Here is a 6,065-nt window from a genome sequence, read left to right on the forward strand (position 1 = left end):
AAAAAAAACCTAACCAGCACACTCCTGGAAGGCAACCAGTGCCCAGTGCAGCTTCACTTCTCCCAGCACATTAGGCACAAGGGAAGCAGTGCACACCAGGCAGCCATGCCCCCAGAGATGCTCAAGCCTGGAGGTAGCAATGCAGCCACATGGGCAGAGAGCAGCCTCTGGAAGACAGCACAAGACAGTAACCAGCCATAACATGCCTGAACTGCTTAATTTGCTGCTTGTTACTGTACAGCACAGGAAAGTTTCTGGCAAGAGTAAAAAGTCTGCAACTCTGAGAGCAGCAATGCACTGTTGTCTCCAATTCTCATCATATATAAAAACTGAGCAGGGTCCTGCATAATAATCCAGCACATTTCTTAAGAGATGAGAGGGAAAGGCAGTAGCTGGCAGCAGTGTAAGCCTGGTCCAGGGAGGAAGCTGGAACACACAGAGAAAAGCCTGTGCTTGGGAATTAAATGTTTATCTAGTACACTCTACTTCTCTCTCTGTCCCATGGCAAGTGTTCTTCATACTGAATGCTCTACTTGAATTTCTCTTGATGTTAAGTGAACCATACTCTGATAGCAATAATAGCTATTGGAAGATGTTTGTTAATTAGTTATGGATGCTGGCTAGTTAAAGGAAGACCTTTGTTTCATGCCTCATGGTATCTGCTGTGTTTATCAGTATGTTTTGATTCACAAGCCTTGCTTGAGTACTCCCCATCACAAGCAGAGTGTTTGGGAAGTTTCTAGTAAGACCTCTGCTGCCTGAAGAAAGGTTGGTAGCCATGGTAGATAGGAAGGGAGTGGGCTCCTGAGCATCTCAACTGGCTGAAAATTTCCAAGTGATATAGCAGGACTTACTTTGATGTGCAACCTTGGCTGTATTGCATGGATGTAAGTCCATCAGGTTAGTTTGCTGGTCTGTATGATTTTCTGAGGTTTGACCCTAAAGACTGGTAAAGTTACTGTATTGGTAAAGTTACTGTAATGATGAAGGATGTTGACTAAATATTTGAGAGGTTATTGTGACCCCGAATAATGTGAGAAATAGTTAAATGTAAATGAACTGTACCTGAGTGCTTGTATTCAATTCCTGGGCACACTGGGATAGAAACAAGCTTGTAAATAGGGCTGCTGTAGTGACTGAAGCACATTTCAGGTGTCACATCTTGGAATTTCTTCAAGAAGGGAAACTTCTGCAGCTATCATAGAATCATAGAATAGTTAGGATTGGAAAGGACCTCAAGATCATCTAGTTCCAACCCCCCTGCCATGGGCAGGGACACCTCACACTAAACGATGTCACCCAAGGCTTCATCCAACCTGGTCTTGAACACTGCCAGGGATGGAGCATTCACTGTCTCCCTGGGCAACCCATTCCAGTGCCTCACCACCCTCACAGTAAAGAATTTCTCCCTTAGATCCAGTCTAAACCTCTGCTGGTTAAGTTTCAACCCATTACCCCTTGTCCTATCACTACAGTCCCTAATGAAGAGTCCCTCCCCAGCATCCCTGTAGGCCCCCTTCAGATACTGGAAGGCTGCTATGAGGTCTCCACGCAGCCTTCTCTTCTCCAGGCTGAACAGACCCAACTTTCTCAGCCTGTCTTCATATGGGAGGTGCTCCAGTCCCCTGATTATCCTTGTGGCCCTCCTCTGGACTTGTTCCAACAGTTCCATGTCCTTTTTATGTTGAGGACACCAGAACTGCACACAATACTCCAGGTGAGGTGTCACAAGAGCAGAGTAGAGGGGCAGGATCACCTCCTTTGACCTGCTGGTCACGCTCCTCTTGATGCTGGCTCGTGTTCATTTTCTCATTGATTAACACCCCCAAGTCCTTCTCCGCAGGACTACCATGAATTTCCTTTTTGCCCAACCTGTAGCTGTGCCTGGGATTGCTCTGACCCAGGTGTAGGACCTTGCACTTGGCATGGTTAAACTTCATGAGGTTGTCATCAGCCCACCTCACAAGTGTGTCAGGGTCCCTCTGAATGGCATTCCTTCCCTCCAGCGTATCAACAGAACCACACAGCTTGGTGTCATCGGCAAACTTGCTGAGGGCACACTCAATTCCATTGTCCATGTCAGCGACAAAGATATTAAACAAGACAGGTCCCAACACCAATCACTGAGGGACACCACTCGTTACTGATCTCCAGCCGGACATTGAACCATTGACCACAACTCTTTGAGTGTGACCATCCAGCCAGTTCTTTATCCACCAAGTGGTCCACCTATCAAATTGATGTCTCTCCAATTTATAGACAAGGATGTCATGTGGGACAGTGTCGAACGCTTTGCACAAGTCCAGGTAGATGACGTCAACTGCTCCACCCCTGTCCATCACTTTTGTAGCCCTGTCATAGAAGGCCACCAAATTGGTCAAGCAGGATTTCCCCTTAGTAAAGCCATGCTGGCTGTCACCAAGCACCTTGTTGTTTTTCATGTGCCCTAGCATGCCTTCCAAGAGAATCTCCTCCCAGATTTTGCCAGGCACAGAGGTGAGACTGACTGGTCTGTAATTCTCTGGGTTATCCATTTTCCCCTTCTTGAAAATGGGGGTTATATTTCCCTTTTTCCAGTCATCAGGAACTTCACCTGACTGCCATGATTTTTCAAATATGATGGCCAGTGGCTTTGCAACTTCATTCGCCAGCTCCTTCAGGACCCGTGGATGGATTTCATCAGGTCCCATGGACTTGTGTACATTCAGGTTCTTAAGATGGTCTCAAACCAGATCCTCTCGTACAGTGGGCCCAAGGTCCAAGTTTTCACAGTCCCTGCGTCTGCCTTCCAAGACTTGGGTGCTGCGGTCAGAGCCTTTGCCAGTGAAGACAAAGGCAAAGAAGCCATTCAGAACCTCAGCCTTCTCCAAGTCCTGTGTAGCCAGTTCTCCCTGAAAGCTTACAGAAGGGGCCTGCGTTGTCCTTAGTCTGATTTTAGCCGCTACATACCTATAAAATCCCTTCCTATTATCTTTAACATCCCTTGCCAAGTTTAGCTCCAACTGGGCCTTAGCTTTCCTAACTTGGTCCTAACTACCCAGGACAACATCCCTGTATTCATCCCAGGTCACCTGTCCTTGCTTCCACCTTTTATAAGCCTCTTTTTTCCTGTGAATTTTTCTCAGCAGCTCCTTATCCACCCAAGGAGGTCTCCTGGCCCTCCTGCTGCACTTCCTTCTAGTCGGGATGCAACACTCCTGAGCTTGTAGCAGGTGATCCTTGAATATTAACCAAGATTCTTGGGCCCCCCTCTAGGGCTATATCCCATGGAACCTTGCTAAGCAGGTTCCTGAAGAGCCCAAAGTCTGCTCTCTTGAAGTCCAGGGCAGTGAGCTTGCTGCACGCTCTTCTGTCTTGAGGACCTCGAATTCAACCATCTCGTGATCACTGCATCCAAGACTTCCCTGGAGAGTCACATTTCCAACGAGCCCTTCCCTGTTGGTGAGCACGAGGTCAAGCAGGGCACCTCTCCTCGTCGGTTCCTTTATTGCTTGCAGAAGGAAGTAGTCTTCCACACAATCGAGCAACCTCCTGGATTGCTTGTGCCAGGCCGTACTGTTGCCCCCACAGATGTCAGGGTGGTTGAAGTCCCCCATGAGAACAAGGGCCTGCGAGTGTGAGGCTTTTCCTATTTGTCTGTAGAGTTCTTCATCCACAGGTTCCTCTTGATCAGGCGGTCTGTAACATATCCCCACAGTAATGTGTCCCATCACCGATTTCCCCTTAACCCTGACCCACAAACTCTCTGTTAACTGATCACCTGTCCCCAGAGTTCCATACTCTCTAGCCTATCCCTAACATAAAGGGCAACTCCCCCTCCCCTCCCACCAGGCCTGTCTTTTCTAAAAAGCCTGTAACCTTCCATTCCAACACTCCAGTCAAAGGAGCCATCCCGCCATCAGTGATGCCTATTATATCATAGCCCCATAGATGTGCCCACATCTCTAATTCCTCTTGTTTATTCCCCATGCTATTGGCATTTGTATAGAGGCATCTGATCCGAGCTCCAGATGAAGCCGGCTCAGTGGCTGGAGCGGCTAGAATATTACTACATTGCTCAGAGTATTTATTATAGGTGCTGGCAACTGACTGGGTGTGTTGGGATGGAATGATGCTCCCCTCCCCCAACACAACTAGTTTAAAGCATCCTTGACAAGTCTGGCAAGCCTCCCAGCAAAGCCGCTCTTCCCTTTATCAGAGCAGCTCCACCAGCCCCCAGTAGGCCTGGCCTACAAATGTGGGCCCCATGTTCAAGACACCCAAACCCTTGACTATGACACCACCCTTTTAACCATTTATTAACCTGTCCAATCCTCCTTGCCTTTGGAAGGTCCTCCCCTGTGTCTTGAAGAATTGTCAAAAAGACTATCTGAGCTCCAGAACCCCTGACAACCTCTCCCAGGGCTCTGTAGTCCTTCTTTATACTCCTCAGGCTACTACTATCTATATCCTTAGCACCCACATGTATCACTACAAGCGGGTAATAGTCCATGGGACTTACTAGAGCAGGCAGCCTCTATCATTTTGCCCTGCCACACAGAGAAATCATCAGTATGCCCTTAGTGAAAAGACTTTGCTTTCTGAAAGTACTTAAAAAACTATAAATTATAAAATTATACCTTATCTTTCTGCCCCAGCTTCAATGAACCTGTAGGTTTTTGGGCGAGTCTTCAGTGTGGCTGGTCAGAGCTGAGCCTAATGACAGCAAAGCACAGGTAAGCCTTGCTGCATCTCTGTCCAAAGGCAAACACCTCTTAACAGGATTTCTTGCTCAGCAAGTTATGGACATAACCCATACCAGCAATCCCTAGTCAAAACTTTATGCCACCAACTAAATTGCTAGCCAGCATGGTGAGCAAGCAGCAGCATCTCATTAGCTGCACTGGGCTTCCAGACCAGTGTCAACGTGTTCCCATAGGAACTCAGAGAGAGCAGCAATCACAATAGATTACGAATTTTACAGATGTCATGTAGATATTAACATTATTTTGGAAACAACCAAAATAATAAGCTCTTAAAGTATATTCTACCAGGAACAAAATTGTTAATGAGTAAAGCACAGGCTTTTAAGATTAGTTTTTGCTAAGAACAAGTATTTCTTCATAGCCTTGCATAAAGAGCAATAATCACTTTGCAGGTGCCTTTTGCATGTCCTGTTTTGGTGATTATTTGGCTGATGCAAACAAGACGTGCACTTAACCTGCTTTGAGGGAAACAACGTCTCACACCAGCAGAGTGATTTCTTCATTCACAGCACGCTCACAGCAGCAGGAAGAGCCCAGAGCACAGCAAGGAAGAGGCACGGGAGCACAGACCCTCTAGACAGCAGCCAGTGTCTGTGGAGCTGAGTGCCTTGCTTGCTTTTTTCAGCTGCTTACAAGGGTCAGCCCACACTGCATAACACATATGCAGTGAAGGTGGTAAAAGTGCCACAGAAGTGGCACTTGAAGAACCTACTGCTGTTTAAACAATCATTGGCCGGCAGGGACCCCTCCCTTGGACTTTCTGAATTCTTGTTGTGGTTTGGTAGTGTTTTACATGGTTGAATTGGGAGTCAGAGATGCTTGTGGACTGACCTAGTGAGACTGCAGTACCCTGCTGAAGTCACCCATGTGTTAACATACATTTGCAGATGCAACTAGCAGAGGGCAGAACATGAAGCCTCACCTTATGCAAGTTTTCCAACAGGAAACTGCCACAGTCCTTTCAAGAGTACATTTTCTGGCAAGAATAGCAAGTCCGACAGCATAAGTGAACACCGCATTTCAGCTAAGCATGCACTCCTACACATGCAGGGTTACATAGATCTGGTATTGATTTTTTTATTTCTACCAACCGACACATTCACTCATTCATTTTTACAGAAAGTTCCAGACTGAACTTTTACCTATTACTAAGAAAATTTTCTTTTAAACTATAGACTTAGTTTTATGCCTTTTCAAAATCTATTTCATGACCCTGATGTCTATTGAAGACATCATGTCATGAAATTTAGTCTTATCAGCACTAATACATTTTATTATGCAAGTCACCAAGCCAGTCTTTGTTAGTTGCCATGTGCTGCA

The sequence above is a fragment of the Melopsittacus undulatus genome, chromosome Z, assembly GCF_012275295.1.
Source record: "Melopsittacus undulatus isolate bMelUnd1 chromosome Z, bMelUnd1.mat.Z, whole genome shotgun sequence".
In the NCBI taxonomy this organism is placed as follows: Eukaryota; Metazoa; Chordata; class Aves; order Psittaciformes; family Psittaculidae; genus Melopsittacus; species Melopsittacus undulatus.